This window comes from Engystomops pustulosus, chromosome 5 (assembly GCF_040894005.1).
Source record: "Engystomops pustulosus chromosome 5, aEngPut4.maternal, whole genome shotgun sequence".
Taxonomy (NCBI): Eukaryota; Metazoa; Chordata; class Amphibia; order Anura; family Leptodactylidae; genus Engystomops; species Engystomops pustulosus.
The window spans coordinates 165,333,391-165,348,326 of NC_092415.1; the positions used below are offsets into that span (position 1 = coordinate 165,333,391).

At 41.8% G+C, this 14,936-nt stretch overlaps 2 protein-coding genes across 3 annotated transcripts in view; both read left to right on the plus strand.

The window, feature by feature from the left end:
* LOC140133460 (uncharacterized) overlaps nt 1–14,936 on the plus strand; it is a 374,671-nt gene that overhangs the window by 11,442 nt on the left and 348,293 nt on the right. The window lies entirely within an intron of this gene.
* Nucleotides 5,045–14,936, plus strand: part of RFTN1 (raftlin, lipid raft linker 1) — a 258,871-nt gene continuing 248,979 nt past the window's right edge. The window contains exon 1 of the mRNA XM_072153674.1: nt 5,045–5,413. The gene's annotated coding sequence lies outside the window, so the exon portion shown is untranslated. The remainder of the gene's footprint in view (nt 5,414–14,936) is intronic.

Here is a 14,936-nt window from a genome sequence, read left to right on the forward strand (position 1 = left end):
GAGGTGAGTATAAGGTTGTTTTTTTTTTTTTAAATCAAACAGCATTCAAAGATGGTGGGGGTCAGGATATTTAAAATAATTAATTGGGGAGGGCATCATATCAAAAAGTTAACTGTGGGGGAGCAGCAAATTAATTAGTTAATTATGGGGGACAGCATATTAAATAGTTAATCATAGGGGGGCAGCATATTTAATAGTTAATCATAGGGGGGCAGCATATTAAATAGTTAACTATGGGGGGCAGCATATTAAATAGTTAATTATGGGGGGGGCAGCATATTAAATAGTTAATTATGGGGGGGGGGGCTGCATAGTAAATTGTGTGTGTTTGGGGGGTACAATATTAACTCCCCAACGCTCTGAGGCTTACATGTACGGAGCAGAGGTGCGGGACCTGTATGAAGAGGGCTCACGAGTTGAGCCCTCTTAATACAGAGGTGGGGTTTGCTGCATATTGCAGCAAACGCCCACCACTAATACCCGCGATTGGTGCTAGCGCCGACCGCGGGTATTAACCCTTCTGATGCGGCCGCCAACATTTATAGGACGGTGGCACATTGGCGCCGCCATCTTTGTTCTGATCGTTACTCACTCCCTGGGACGTCATGGGGGGGGGCAGCGATCGGTTGCCATGACAGCCTTGGGTCTTTGTCAAGACTGCATGGCATCTGCAGTTTCGTTACAATGTGCCAGTGGCTCATTGTAATGAAAACTGTGTAAAAATTCCATATACTGCAATACCATAGTATTGCAGAATATGGTAGGAACAATCAGACCATCTAGGGTTAAAGTACTAGGGTAAAAAAATAGTAAAAAAAAATAAATCACCCCCCCATTTCCCTAGAACTGATACTAATTTATTAAACAGTAAAAATCACAAACACATTAGGTATCGCCGCATCTCAAAATATCTGATCTATCAAAATGTAAAAATGGTTATTGCTGGTGTTGAACCACATAACGGAAAATAACGCCCAAATGTCCGAAATGCAACTTTTACACCATTTTACATAACATAAAAAATGTGATAAAAACTGATCAAAAGGTCTCACAGTCCTCAAAATGGTAGCAATGAAAACATCGGCTCATCTCGCCAAAAAATAACTCCTCAGCCAGCCCCCAAATATACCCAGCACCTGCCCATGATACAGCCTACCCCTGCCCCCGTATATAGCCAGCTCCTGCACCGATATATCCTTCCCACGTATATAGCCAGCTCCTGCCCTTGTATATAGCCAGCTCCTGCCCTTGTATATAGCCAGCTCATGCCCACGTATATAGCCAGCTCATGCCCACGTATATAGCCAGCTCATGCCCCTGTATATAGCCAGCTGCTGCCCCTGTATATAGCCAGCTGCTGCCCCTGTATATAGTCAGCTCCTGCCCCTGTATATAGCCAGCTCCTGCCCCCGTATATAGCCAGCTCCTGCCCCCGTATATAGCCAGCTCCTGCCCCCTAATATAGCCAGCTCCTGCCCCTGAATATAGCCAGCTCCTGCCCCTGAATATAGCCAGCTCCTGTCCCTGAATATAGCCAGCTCCTGCCCCTGTATATAGCCAGCTGCTGCCCCTGTATATAGACAGCTGCTGCCTCTTTATAGTCAGCTCCTGCCCCTGTATATAGCCAGCTCCTGCCCCCGTATATAGCCAGCTCCTGCCCCCGTATATAGCCAGCTCCTGCCCCTCAATATAGCCAGCTCCTGCCCCTCAATATAGCCAGCTCCTGCCCCTCAATATAGCCAGCTTCTGCCCCTCAATATAGCCAGCTCCTGCCCCTGGTAGCAAAAGAAAGTCAAAACTCACCTTTCCTGCGCCCCCGCAGGTCTTCACTTGTTCCGTCGGCAGCGTGTACAGATCTGCCGCTGCCGATGGAAGAAGAGAAGACCTGCGGGGGCGCAGGAAAGGTGAGTTTTGACGTTCTTTTTTCTCTTCACTTCAGTATAAGCCGAGTTTGAAGTTTTTAGCACATTTTTTGTGCTGAAAAACGCGGCATATACTCGAGTATATATGCTATGAAAAAGTTATTAGCGTCAGAAGAAGACAAACCTCTTTTTTTTCGTGATGAAGTTTTAATTTTTTTAAATGTATTAAAACTCAATAAAACCTGTATAAATTTAGTTTCCTTGTGATCATACTGAACCAAGGAGTGAAGTGTACAGAATATAAAATAATTTACAGAGGAAGCCAGTGTATGAAGTTTATTGGGGGTGAGGCCTAGCATGTAAAATAGTTCATAGGGTCGGGTGGGAGTGGGAGCAGTATATCATATAACTAAATGGGGGGACAGTATATTAGAGGCCAGCCTCTAAAATTCATGTGGCACCCCAGTATATTAGAAAGGGCCATAAATAGGTAAATTAATTCATTAAACGGGGCAATATATAAATGAAGTCATGGGGGAACCATATATTGGGTAATTGGTGGGTGACACATATAATTAGGGGTACAGTATTACTCAGGGTCTGTAGTATAGTAATATATGCAGGGGACACAGAGGTTTTATTATGGGGTATATTTTGGGGGGGCATATTTCTGTTATCCAGGTGACATTATACTGTGAGTAACTGTGGTATTTTTAGTTTCACAGTGTGGGGCAGGTACAGTGTGGTCAGTTGTGGTGTGAGGGGTATATATGATATATAATATATATGGGGAACAATGTGGTCAGTTGTGGTGTGAGGGGTATATATGATATTTGTGGGGGCACAGTGTGGTCAGTTGTGGTGTGAGGAGTATAAATTATATATGTGAGGGGTACAGTGTGGTCAGTTGTGGTGTGAGGGGTATATATGATATATGTGGGGTACAGTGTGGTCAGTTGTGGTGTGAGGGGTATATATGATATATGTGAGGGTACAGTGTGGTCAGTTGTGTTAGGGGTATACATGATATATGTGGGGCACAGCGTGGTCAGTTGTGGTGTGTGAGGAGTATATATGATATATGTGAGGGCACAGTGTGGTCAGTTGTGGTGTGAGGGGTATATATGATATGTGGGGGCACAGTGTGGTCAGTTGTGGTGTGAGGGGTATATATGATATATGTGGGGGCACAGTGTGGTCAGTTGTGGTCTGGGGGGTGTATATGATATATGTTGGGGTACAGTGTGGTCAGTTTTGTATGTGAGGGTCAGGTGTGAGGAGAATATGGGACGATGCCAACCATATCTGTTTTATAAACCCGCAGAGAGTCATGGATGGAAGAAGTCTCCTGGAAGATCAGACAGAAGGGAGGAGACAACATGAGGGACGTCACCTGTAAGTCATTGGATGACACTGCAGCCTCTGTGCAGGACTGGTATATACTACTATATGGTCACTATATGGTGGTAGATACTGGTCTGTGTGTAGGTTATCATATAGTATTGCAGTATTATCCAGTCATTATGTAGTGGTGATAATCATGATGTAATGCTATTATTTGGGCTTGTACTGAGGTGTCATTAGTGATATTGCCCTTTGCTCGGTGGTGTTTGTATAATAACAATATGGCTGTAAAGATCATCAGTAAATGGAGTTTATAGTTGGTAAATTATTGGTAATACTGGTCATGTTGTGGTAATCCTATGGGTCAGTTTCGAGGGATCATTTGTAAATTGTAGCGCTATTGTTTGGAATATTGGTCTTATGGTCCTTTTATTTGGTAACAGTTTTGTCTTATGATTATTCAGTAATAATATGGTGGGAGTATTTTTTAGTTTGTCATGGAACAAAATTGGAAATGGTTTAGTAAGTAGGAATTTATCTAAAACTAAAGATACCATTGTTTCTAATATCTCTAGAGCTTTGGAACTGTGTAACTATGTTATATCTTTTTACATATATTGTTGTGGGAGGGGGCCCCACGTTGGCTGCCGAGCTGGGGGGGCCCCATCCTAAATGAGGTGCTCCATAACGCTGGGACCCTTAATCTGGCCCTGAGCATGGTGTACCTAATAAAGTGGCCGGTGAGTGTATATACATCACATATATGTTATATACATATTATGCTGTATAATGTGTAGTATAATATGTACATAATGGTACATATCCTCCATTCATTAGTGTCAGGTTGGATGACGGGACCCACTGACACTGTGGGCCCCATAATGGCTGTTGTGGCTTCTACCACTGTAGTTACCCCCATGTGAAATGGCATCTGTGTACATGTGTATTGAGAGTAGAAACAGGTGTGGGAACATTTCATGGGTGAAGGCCTTTCTCAGTATAAAATTTGTTGTGTGGTTTGAGTGGCCCTGGGACCCGGGCTACTGCTCAAACCACCTTCATTATAATCCACTACACATATTCCATTATAAATAATCCATTATATATGGGGCTGTGTTGTACAGTTTCAGTGCTGCTGTTCGCTGGCAGATGACTATTTCTGTGTGAAGCCATGGGGCACATTTACTTACCCTTATCCCTGCACAATCCCCGAGCTGCGTTGTCCGAGGAGGATGAAGTCCGGCGCGATTCACTAAGATTGCGCGCCCGATATCCTGCATGTGTCGCTTCCCTGCTCAGGTCTGCCAGAGTTCACCTTCTTCTTCCTGGTGTATGTGAGTGCATGTCTTGCGACACAATTAGAATTTTAAATCCCGCGCTTAGTCCAAATCAGTCAGGTTGTCCGACGCCCAAGCCCCCTGATTTGTGTCGCATGAAAGATTGCGGCAAAATCTGATGGCATGCGGCAAAAACCCGTTAAATGCAGGGCATTTCGGACGGAAATACGGTCCGCGGACCCTTAGTAAATATGCCCCAATGTGTTAAGTTTGAGGGATGGGACCGGCTTACATGTACCTTTCCACAGGCTGAACATTTTCCTATGCAGCAGGCAATTTAATAATGTGACTTAAAAACGTCACCAATAAACTTGTAAAAAAAAAATCATACATTTTCTTATGCGTTTTACAAGAAGCCTAAAAAAAGTCAGAAGTTGCTGTAGTTTTTATTATTCTGTGAAGGAGCCTGAGAGACAGGAGAGACAGCAGAGGATAGCCCTGTGCGGGGGGAGAGGTGCAGCAGTGCGCAGGGAGGGGGCGCCAGAGAGTGACACATGAGGATTTCCTGTAGGAGGCTGCAGCCTGTGGGGACTGAGCACATCTCATCAGCGCCGGGCTGCTCCTGCCTTCAGCTGATACAAGTTGGCAGTGCTGTGTGTGCCAGGCTCTGGAGTGGGCACAGCCCGGGCAGCAGAGGATGTGCTTGCACTGAACATGTACAGCCACATATTTTGTTCATGAGTTGAGCGCAGAAGGAAGTGCAGAGCAGCAGCGACACCCGCGCCCGAGCCGTGTCACCTCCGTGTCCCCAGAGATCGCAGCCGGCACCCAGCTCTGCGGAGCCCCAAAACTTTCCCGTGCTCCCTGCTATGTGACTGGACCCGGCGACTGCCACCTGACACACCGGAGCGGACCCTCAGCGCGGCTCAGGTACGACATGACTGGTAGCACTTACTAGCAGGGGCAGTGTCATTGTACAAGTCATTATGGCAGATCACTAGGAGGTGGGTGTCATTTCAGTGCGGACTTGTGCTGAATATGTGGGTGTCTGTTATTTAGTATGGGGGTGCATTGTGCTGTCTGACTACCTGGGGGGTAATTATGCTTTCTGACAACTATGATTATTTAGATAATTTGTCTATATGGGGGTCAAATGTTGAAGATCAATGTCGGGGTCTTCCTGATTTAGGGGACACTAAGGGAACTGACCAGTTCTTACTAGTTTCTTAGTTTGTTCTGTATTGGAGGTCATAAGAAATTTTGGCTTAGTAGTACAATGACTATGAGATACACTGCGGTGTATTTGGGGCTTACTATGAATTGTGACTTGATGTTACATTGGGGGCACTGTTTGTTACACACACAGTACACAGTACACAGTACAGGTGCTGATATATTTTGGGTTAAATAAATATAATTTTAGGGTTAATGTAAAAAACATCAAGCATTGCTTATACATTTAGATTTGACATTGGGACAGATCTGATTTCATGTTACATTGAAAGTCAATATGAGTTCTGACTTGATTTTACATGGGGATTACTATGGAGTTCTGACTTTCATCTAGATTCGGATTTCACTTTAGATACTTTGCTTTATCTTGACATAAGACTATAGCAGCAGCAGAAGGTTTGGATCCATCCCAGTGCTAGTGTTATTGGGTACCATGTAGTGCATGACATTGGGATCTTATGTTGTACACAGTTGGCTGTGGTACCTATGTATGTATGGGACCCTCTTGTTGTTGCTGTAGGGTAAGTTGGATCTTATTGGGACGTGTATGGTATTTGTAGACTATACCTTGAATGACATTGAACCTTCTGTCATTGACTGTCATTCACCTTGATCAGACTTGCAGAAATTCCTGTTCCCCATTCAAATGAATGAAACTAATTTTCAGTCACAGAAATTTCTGCAACCAATCTGCCACATGTGAATATACCCCGAGGATTCCCTGGTTTGTGGAGCAGCTGGGGACTGATACTTCATTAACAAGTCTCCTCGGCTTAGTTACTGCTTGTGTTCACTTCAATGCTGAGCGGCACATCCCGAGGACAGGGACTCCATACTCGCATCCCTGTGGATCTGTATTGATGGATGTGGGGACTTGGATAAGGAGACAAGTAGACAGTGTGTTGTGGAGAGGGGCACATAGTCCAGAATGTCATTTTAGGCTTCTCTTAAAGGAAACCTACCATGAGAAATCTATAATCAGAAGTAGATCTGGTGGTAGATTCCTCCTGCCTGCCTCTACCCTAATCTGTAATTTCATAATCCTGGAACCTAATCTAACTTGTTAATAAGGTAATTTTAGTAATATGTAAATTAATTCCAGAGGCGTGTACTATCCAGGCTGGGGGCATAGGCTAGTACACGCCCCAGTAGCCTCTTCAGTTAATTTACATATTACTAAAATAAAGTTTTTTAAAAAGTTAGAGTTAGGTTCCAGGATTATTAAATTACGGATTAGGGCAGAAGCAGGCAGGAGGAACCCACCGCCAGATCTACTTCTGATAGTAGATTCCTCATGGTAGGTTCCTTTAATAAAAGACTGTTAATAGATTAATAATTCATACAACAGTTATGCCACCTTCTTTGCCTGTCCATTAGTCCTGGGATTCTAGCTGATGTGTCTGGAGAGGTTAATGTAGGAATTAAATATGGGGAAATGGGCCAAAAAGCAGCTGAAATGAGAAGGAATTGGGGTGTTGTAATGACTAAATGGTTCTTCTAATGACCACAGAATTGCAGTTGTTTAGCCGTCGATTGAGTTGTCCCTTCCCGCCAAAGAAGAAAAGGATTGGTTTTCTTAAATACCATTGACCTGATCCATATTTCCTCCAATATCATATTGTCAGGGGAACACCAAACACTTTAGACACTCAGCTGGTTCTTCCAAAATCAGAGTTTAAGCAACATTAGTTCAATGACTATGCCCAGCTTAAAGCTCATTTTGTACATTAGATTGTAGCAGGACCAGCTGATTGTCTAAGGTTACCCACAAGTGAGTTCTGTCCAAGAAACTTGTCCTGTTGGAGCCGGTGGGATTTCCTGAACCAACCTCAGCATGTCAGTCCAATGCCGTGGTTCAGTTCATGGTACAGGTAATCCCTCCATCACATAGAGGAAGATTCTTGGACCGAAGTTACTTGTGGGCACCAGGCCTAAGGTCAGCTTTCACACTGGCTGTCTGGGGACGTATATCCTTGGGGCCGGATATACGTCCCCTTAGACGGGTATGGCGTCTAACACACACATGTTCACCGTACCGTGCACAGGAAAAATAAGACAAGGTAAGACAATGATAGATATCTCTGTAAAGTGTATGAAGTCAGGACAGAACTTTCTCTGCTTAGTTATTAGGCATTGAAACACCCATAACCTAGATTCATTCACACTTCACTCCACATTCAGACCACATTCACACTTGCATCATAATGGACCATAATGGCTTACCCTTACCCTCAATGGTCAAAAAACATTCCACATTACAGAACAGGTTTATAGCCTACAGCAGTGATGGCAAACCTTTTAGAGGCCGAGTGCCCAAGCTGCAACCCAAAAACCTGCTTATTTATCGCGAGGTGCCAACCAAAAATTAAAGCAGTAACTTATTGCTCCCTGGTCAACAACTTTCTATCAGATTGGCCTCCTGAGGACAGCAACACAGTAGAAAGATGGAGAATTTTCATCATTTTAGCTTCTTTACAGTTTTCCTCTGTACACAGATAATAATGGGGCCAGCAGGAGGTCCTCCAAAAATAATTCGACCCTGTCTAATTCTTCCTCTTCCTACAATCCCAAGTAGCGAAGTCGGTATCAAAATATGACTAAAAGCACCAACTTTTAAGTTGCTTGGAACTGCAGGAAGATTCTTTGAGTCTTGTCTGATGTGCTGGGGCGATGGCCCGGGTGCCCACAAAAAGGGCTCCGAGTGCCGCCTCTGGCAAAAGTGCCATAGGTTCGCCACCACTGGCCTACAGGATTTGACTATCAAATTAATTTAAATCATTTGCAACCAATTGGAGCAAAAATAAGTAAAACAAATATCCCACTGGTTGTCCTTTTTTGTGCTACTGTTGGTGTATATTTTTTGGGGGATTTTTATTAGAGTTTGCCAGATTTATACTTTAAAGATCTAACCACTTCTTCAAGCCTACAGTGATTTGTCCATCATGTATATTTTGGACCAAATTTCAATCTAGACTGTATGTGTGCAGTAATGTAGGTGTATATTCCTCAGTTTAAGATCTTTACAATAATCCTTGCTGAGAAAATTTTTTTAGAGAATAATTAGGATTTACATTTTTTTACTGTGCATATAGTAATGATACATTGCAATATATCATACAACCCTTAAATATATACAGGCGGTCCCCTACTTAAGGACACCCGACTTACAGACAACCCATAGTTACAGACGGACCCCTCTGCCCACTGTGACCTCTGGTGAAGCTCTCTGGATGCTTTACTATAGTCCCAGACTGCAATGATCAGCTGTAAGATGTCTGTAATGAAGCTTTATTGACAATCCTTGGTCCAATTACACCAAAAATTTTGAAACTCCAATTGTCACTGGGGCAAAAGAAAAAAAATTGTCTAGAACTTCCATTATAAAATATACAGTTTCGACTTACATACAAATTCAACTTAAGAACAAACCTCCAGACCCTATCTTGTATGTAACCCGGGGACTGCCTGTAGTGAGATGAGGTAAACGAAACAGGTATAGTTGACTGATTGTCCAAACCCACTGATTTTGAGGGATTCGGTGCAAGGCCTTACATGTTTTGTGCATAGAGTCCCCTTGGCTCTCCTGACAGTATATATTGGGGGATTTTGTTTTTTTGAGAAAAGCGATCAAAAGAGATTTCCCTTGCAAAAGGGAGTTGGCGCTTATAGTTATCTACAATTTGACCTTTAGCTATAGAAAATGTATGGACATCATTAAAAAGGAGGTTCCTTTTTTAATGTAACCCCACCCTGACTTGTCTTTTGTCTGCTATATAAGAACATCTGGTTTCAACCATCTAGGAAATAGTAAATTCATCTGTGTGATGCTCATACATTTATGCAGTAACAACAATCCACTTCATGATTGGAGTGATGGAGGAACACTGCTGATAGAAGACAAAAATAGACCCACCGAAACCTAATAATATCGGCAGTATTTATGGAGGGAAGTCAGCAATGAAGGTTCACTGCTATTCATTTCTTACTATAATTACATTACATTGCATTGATTATTGAGGTAAACACACATCTGTTTTTTACGCCTTGTCTGGTGAGGTTCTCATCTAAGCAGTAGACCAAGGATTCAAATCTCTGCTCCTTAAAACCTCTGCACGTGAAGCCATTTTAAGAGGTTTTTTAATGTCATTAGTTTGAAGGCCAAGTCCAGGACCTCCTTCCTACTCTTCAGAAGACAATGAAACAGGATTATCCTGAGGGTATAGATGGGATGTGTTAGAGTTTCACAATCCCATCTAGTCAGGAGAATCACAATGTTATGGCTGGTCTTCGTCACATAAGAGTAGCTCAGCCTCAGAGAGCGATTCCAGTGCTTATAATGAACAATAAACCAAAAGTATCCAAAATAGAGTCGCCGTCTGCTTTAAAGGGACACTTTATAAGGAATATAAGAAATAAATGATTATATTTTTTAAATTTTATTTGCTTTGTACATTCTGTCCATGATTATAGTCCCCACCATCTTGTCTAAGCTCATGCTCTGCTCTGTAAACCGCATTTAGTAAGTTTTCTGGGCATGGTCTGTACAGAAATGGGAGTAAATAGGCTGTGACATCATCTATTATTTGTAGTGGGTGTTACAGTTGAGTTTTCTATATAAAGCCTTATGCAAACGACCATGTGCCCATCCGGTGTTATCCCCCTACTTCTGTCTGATGTAAATAATGTTACTGCTTAAAGTAAAACCTATATTTTGAGATGGAGGATGTCCAGTCCATTGAAAGGATCTACACACATTGGGAAGATTTATCAGAAGTGTCAGAGAGCAGAACTGATCTTGTTTCCCATGGCAACCAATCAGAACTTGGCTTTCTTTTTCCAACAGCTGATATAAAACTACAGCTGAGCTTTGATTGGTTTCCATGGGAAACTAGAACAGATTTACTTCAACCATAACCATTAGTGTAGGCTTCTTGACAGTCATGCTTGATGTTAAGTGGGTTGCCTTTCAAAAAGTGTCATTGTTTTCTTTGTCCCTTCCTGAAAAACGTATTATTTACCAGAGTTCCCTAGTGAATAATCAATAAGTCTGTACACACCTACTTTAATTGGCAAAGTCTCCGTAAGGAGAACTTTTACTTTCTGGCCCTAATCAAAAGATTCAGCCAAACCAGTTCCCTACACTGTATCTGAGAGATGCAACCAGATCGAAACAGTGCTGTCTACAGTTGGGAATCTGTCCCTTCTGGAATAGATATACTGCTTTGGCTTTAATCCCACATCATGTCATTAGGCTTCCTAAAAATCATGCTTGATGTTAAGGGGGCTGCCTTACAAGGTAGCAAAAAGCAAAAATCTATTTGCATATTTCCCTTACCTCAGACATTTCTAATAAATCTCCCCCAAGAATGGGAGCAGCAGGGGATCACTTAAGTCGTTCTTCTTTTGTTTTATATACTACTAGAGAACAGGGAATATCAGTTGTGCAACCCAACCACAGGCATGCGGCATGACTTGAATCAGGTTGTTTTTACATCTTTTCCCATGAGTCAAAATCCAGTGCAAGTCAGGAGCAAACATTGGCATCACACAACACTTGAAAGGGACAATCTCAATCATTTACCCATAAAAATCTCTTCAAAATTCATGTAATTTATTACATGTTTAGAAGCTGCAGTGGGACTGTGTGTGTACAGCTTTACAATGGGAGTTCAGCCCTTACAACATGGACAGTTTCCATTCACGAAGATACAGCTACTGTAAAGGCACTCTTCCACTTGATGGTACCGGATCCCTTATATTTGGTTCTAACCGCATTAGTGGTTTTTCCACTGCAATGAATTGGTCTAAACTGAAAAGGGTCTAAAGATAAACTTACTCTATATTCATGAAGGTGAAATAGAACTTGGTGATTGTGCACCAAAATTGTGCCTAGAAAAGTGTTGGGAAATGAGAAGCGCAGGAAAAGTGTTGGGATTCCCAGGCTGCAACTAAAATGACCCATCAAAAAAAAAGTTGTGAGTGTCGAAAAATGAGCAGTTTTGTGTCGCCAGCACATCATAAATAAGGCGCACAAGGCGCAGCTAAAAATAATATCCACCAGAAAGTGATTAATAAATGCCCCAATTGTTCCCAATCCGTGTGGAACTGTTCCAAGCCGCAGCGACCCAGTACTAGGCAACTGGAAGATGAGCTTAAAGAAATGTGGCACAAATACAAAAGTTTATCAAGGGAAGTACAATATGACTTCCAGCGATGTCCTGTGTATTTGTGGTGGGTCAGGGGGAAGTTTGTTAATTATCCCAAAAGAAGCTGCCACTGTGTCACGTGACCCCCCAGCCAGGGTTGACTCCAAGTTTCAGTAGACCTCTGGGCGACAGAGCCTCAGTGGGTCCTTTGCAGTGAGCCTAAAAAAATCTGAATCTAAAACAGTCTCCTGTTCCCTAAAATATTTCCTAGTTTATCATACCAGCCCCGTCATGTTATTTCATATAAAGCCCCCCTCACCCCCTATGTATTCATCAGATACAGCCCTCCTTATCCTCATGAATTCCTTATGTACAGCCTTATGTGGGCCCCCCAGCAGCTCTGGGCCCCTGGTTACCAGGTTAATTACAATAAGTGTGACCCTATTAGGGTATTGTATTTACCCTGGTAGATTTCCTATTTTGTGGCCAACCCCTTTAAGAAAATCCTTTACAGTTCTTGCTTTAGCACTCCTCTCTGGATTATAACTAACCACATTATAACTAGAAGTCTTGATCTTCTGTATAATTCTTGGACTTGTGTGTTAGGGGTTTTCCAGTTCCAGTGTGTTTTATTTCTCGCTTGCAGTTCCATAATACAGAAGTCCAGAATGTTTATCCTTTGGTTTACTCCCTTTAAATTCCTATGTCATCTTTCTGAACAGAAATCTCTAGCACGTTTCATCGTACTGCGTCCCACCAACTAATATCTCAAAGCATTTCAATGAAAGACAATTTTATTTGTAAGAATGTCACATATACCCTCAAGCGTTCTGGTCAGAATTTCACTATTCTGTACGATAAACAGTGTCTGAAGTACATTGAAAATGAGTTGTGCTGCTCTCTGACATTCATCATCAAAAGAGGCAATAAAAAGGATTCCAGGCTTGATTTATGGTGTCCAGTTTACTGAATACTTAATCACTTCTGCAGTTAAATATTCTGTTAGCAAGAAGTTTTATCACGTGAGTGTTACATTAAGAAGAGAATATAAGTTGCTGTATTGCTAGCTCCAGTAATAGTACCATGACTCCCACTTGTCTTGTTATTAAGGGAAATGGGTAACCATAAAAATGCAATACAATCCACAGCTAGAATGTTATAGAGCAGAAAGGAGCCCAAAAGATTAATGGGGTCTTATTTGTACAATATTAGGCAACTAGTTAAGTACTGATCAATGTACCCGCCCTGTTGTGAAGGCAGTCATTAGTGACCCCATAAAAGTGAAATAAAAATGAAAATGCAGTGTAATCTACAGTCAGCATATTATAGAGCAAGAGCAGCTGAGCAGATTGTACCTAGTGTCCTATCTGCAGGTAGCATGTTATAAAGCAGGATGAGCTGAGCAGATTGAACACGGTGTCCTATCTGCAGGCTGCATGTTATGGAGAAGGAGGAGAGGAACAGATTTTACATAGTGTCCTCTCTTCAGGCAACATGTTATAAAGCGGGAGAATCTGAGCAGATTTTACATAGTGTCCTATGTGAAGGAGCAGAATGAGCTTTAGCAATTTGTACATAGTGTCATAACAGCGGTCCTTGATTTAAAGGGGTTTGAGGACCCGCCGGCAGCCTCAAAAAGATAGCGGCGCATGGGCCATCTTACCTGGGATTGCCGCTCCCCGTGACGTCATCGGGGAGCAGCGATCCGTCTCCATGGTAACCTAGGGTCTTCTGAAGACCCGAGGCTATTTCGTTTTAACCCCTTCATTACAATGTGCTGATAGCACATTGTAATGAATGAGGAGGAAAATCCCCATATACTGCCCTACTGTAGTATGGCAGTATATGATAGGATCGATCAGACAACCTAGGGTTAAAGTACCCTAGGGAGTCTGAAAAATAGTAAAAATAAAAATAAAAAAAAGTAAAAGAAAAAAAATTATAAAAAAAACTAAAATGTCAAATCACCCCCCTTTCCCTAGAACTGACATAAATATAAATAAACAGTAAAAATCATAAACACATTAGGTATGGACGCGTCCGAAAATGCCCGATCTATCAAAATATGATAACGGTTTTTCAATGCGTTTAACCCCGTAACGGAAAATAGCACCCAAAGTCGAAAATGGCACTTTTTTGCCATTTTGAAAAATATAAAAAAAATCTATAAAAAATGATCAAAAGGTCATACAGTCCTAAAAATGATATCATTGAAAATATTATCAAATTTCACAAAAAATGACACCACCCACAGCTCCGTACACCAAAGTATAAAAAAGTTATTAGCGCCAGAAGTTGGCAAAATAAAAAAAAATTATTTTTGTATAGGAGGTTTTAATTTTTGTAAATGTATGAAAACATTATAAAACCTATACAAATTTGGTATCCCCTTAATCGTACCGACCCAAAGAATAAAGTAGACATGTCATTTGGGGCGCTCAGTGAAAGACATAATATCCAAGCCCACAAGAAAATGGCGCAAATGCATTTTTTTCACAATTTTCACTGCATTTGGAATTTTTTTCCCGCTTCCGAGTACATGGCATGGAATATTTAATATCATCACTATGAAGTGCAATTTGTTACGCAGAAAACGAGCAGTCACACAGCTCTTTACGTGTAAAAATAAAAAAGTTATAGATTTTTGGAGATGGGGAGTGAAAAATGGACATGAAAAAACAGGAAAGGGCCCTTAACCGGTTAAAAATCCGACTTGCATACAAATTCATCTTGAGAACAAACTTACAGAATCCTTGTATGTAACTCGTGGATTATTTGTGTCCTATTTATATGTTGAATGTTATATAGCAGGAGGACACATGTTTTGTGGGGGAAATATAGCAATGTAAAATGTCAGTTATTGATTGAGTTCTGTTCCTCTGGTGCTGCAGTGCAGTGGGTGGTCCTAATCATTGACTGGCAGCATACCATGTATGTGTAGGACAGCCTACTTGGCATTAAGATATAATGAGAGCAAGTTATACTATATCTTTCTCCACAATTCTATATATCAATCTGCTCAGCTTCTAATGCTCTATAACATGCTGCTCGGGGACAGGACTATAGGTTCAAAT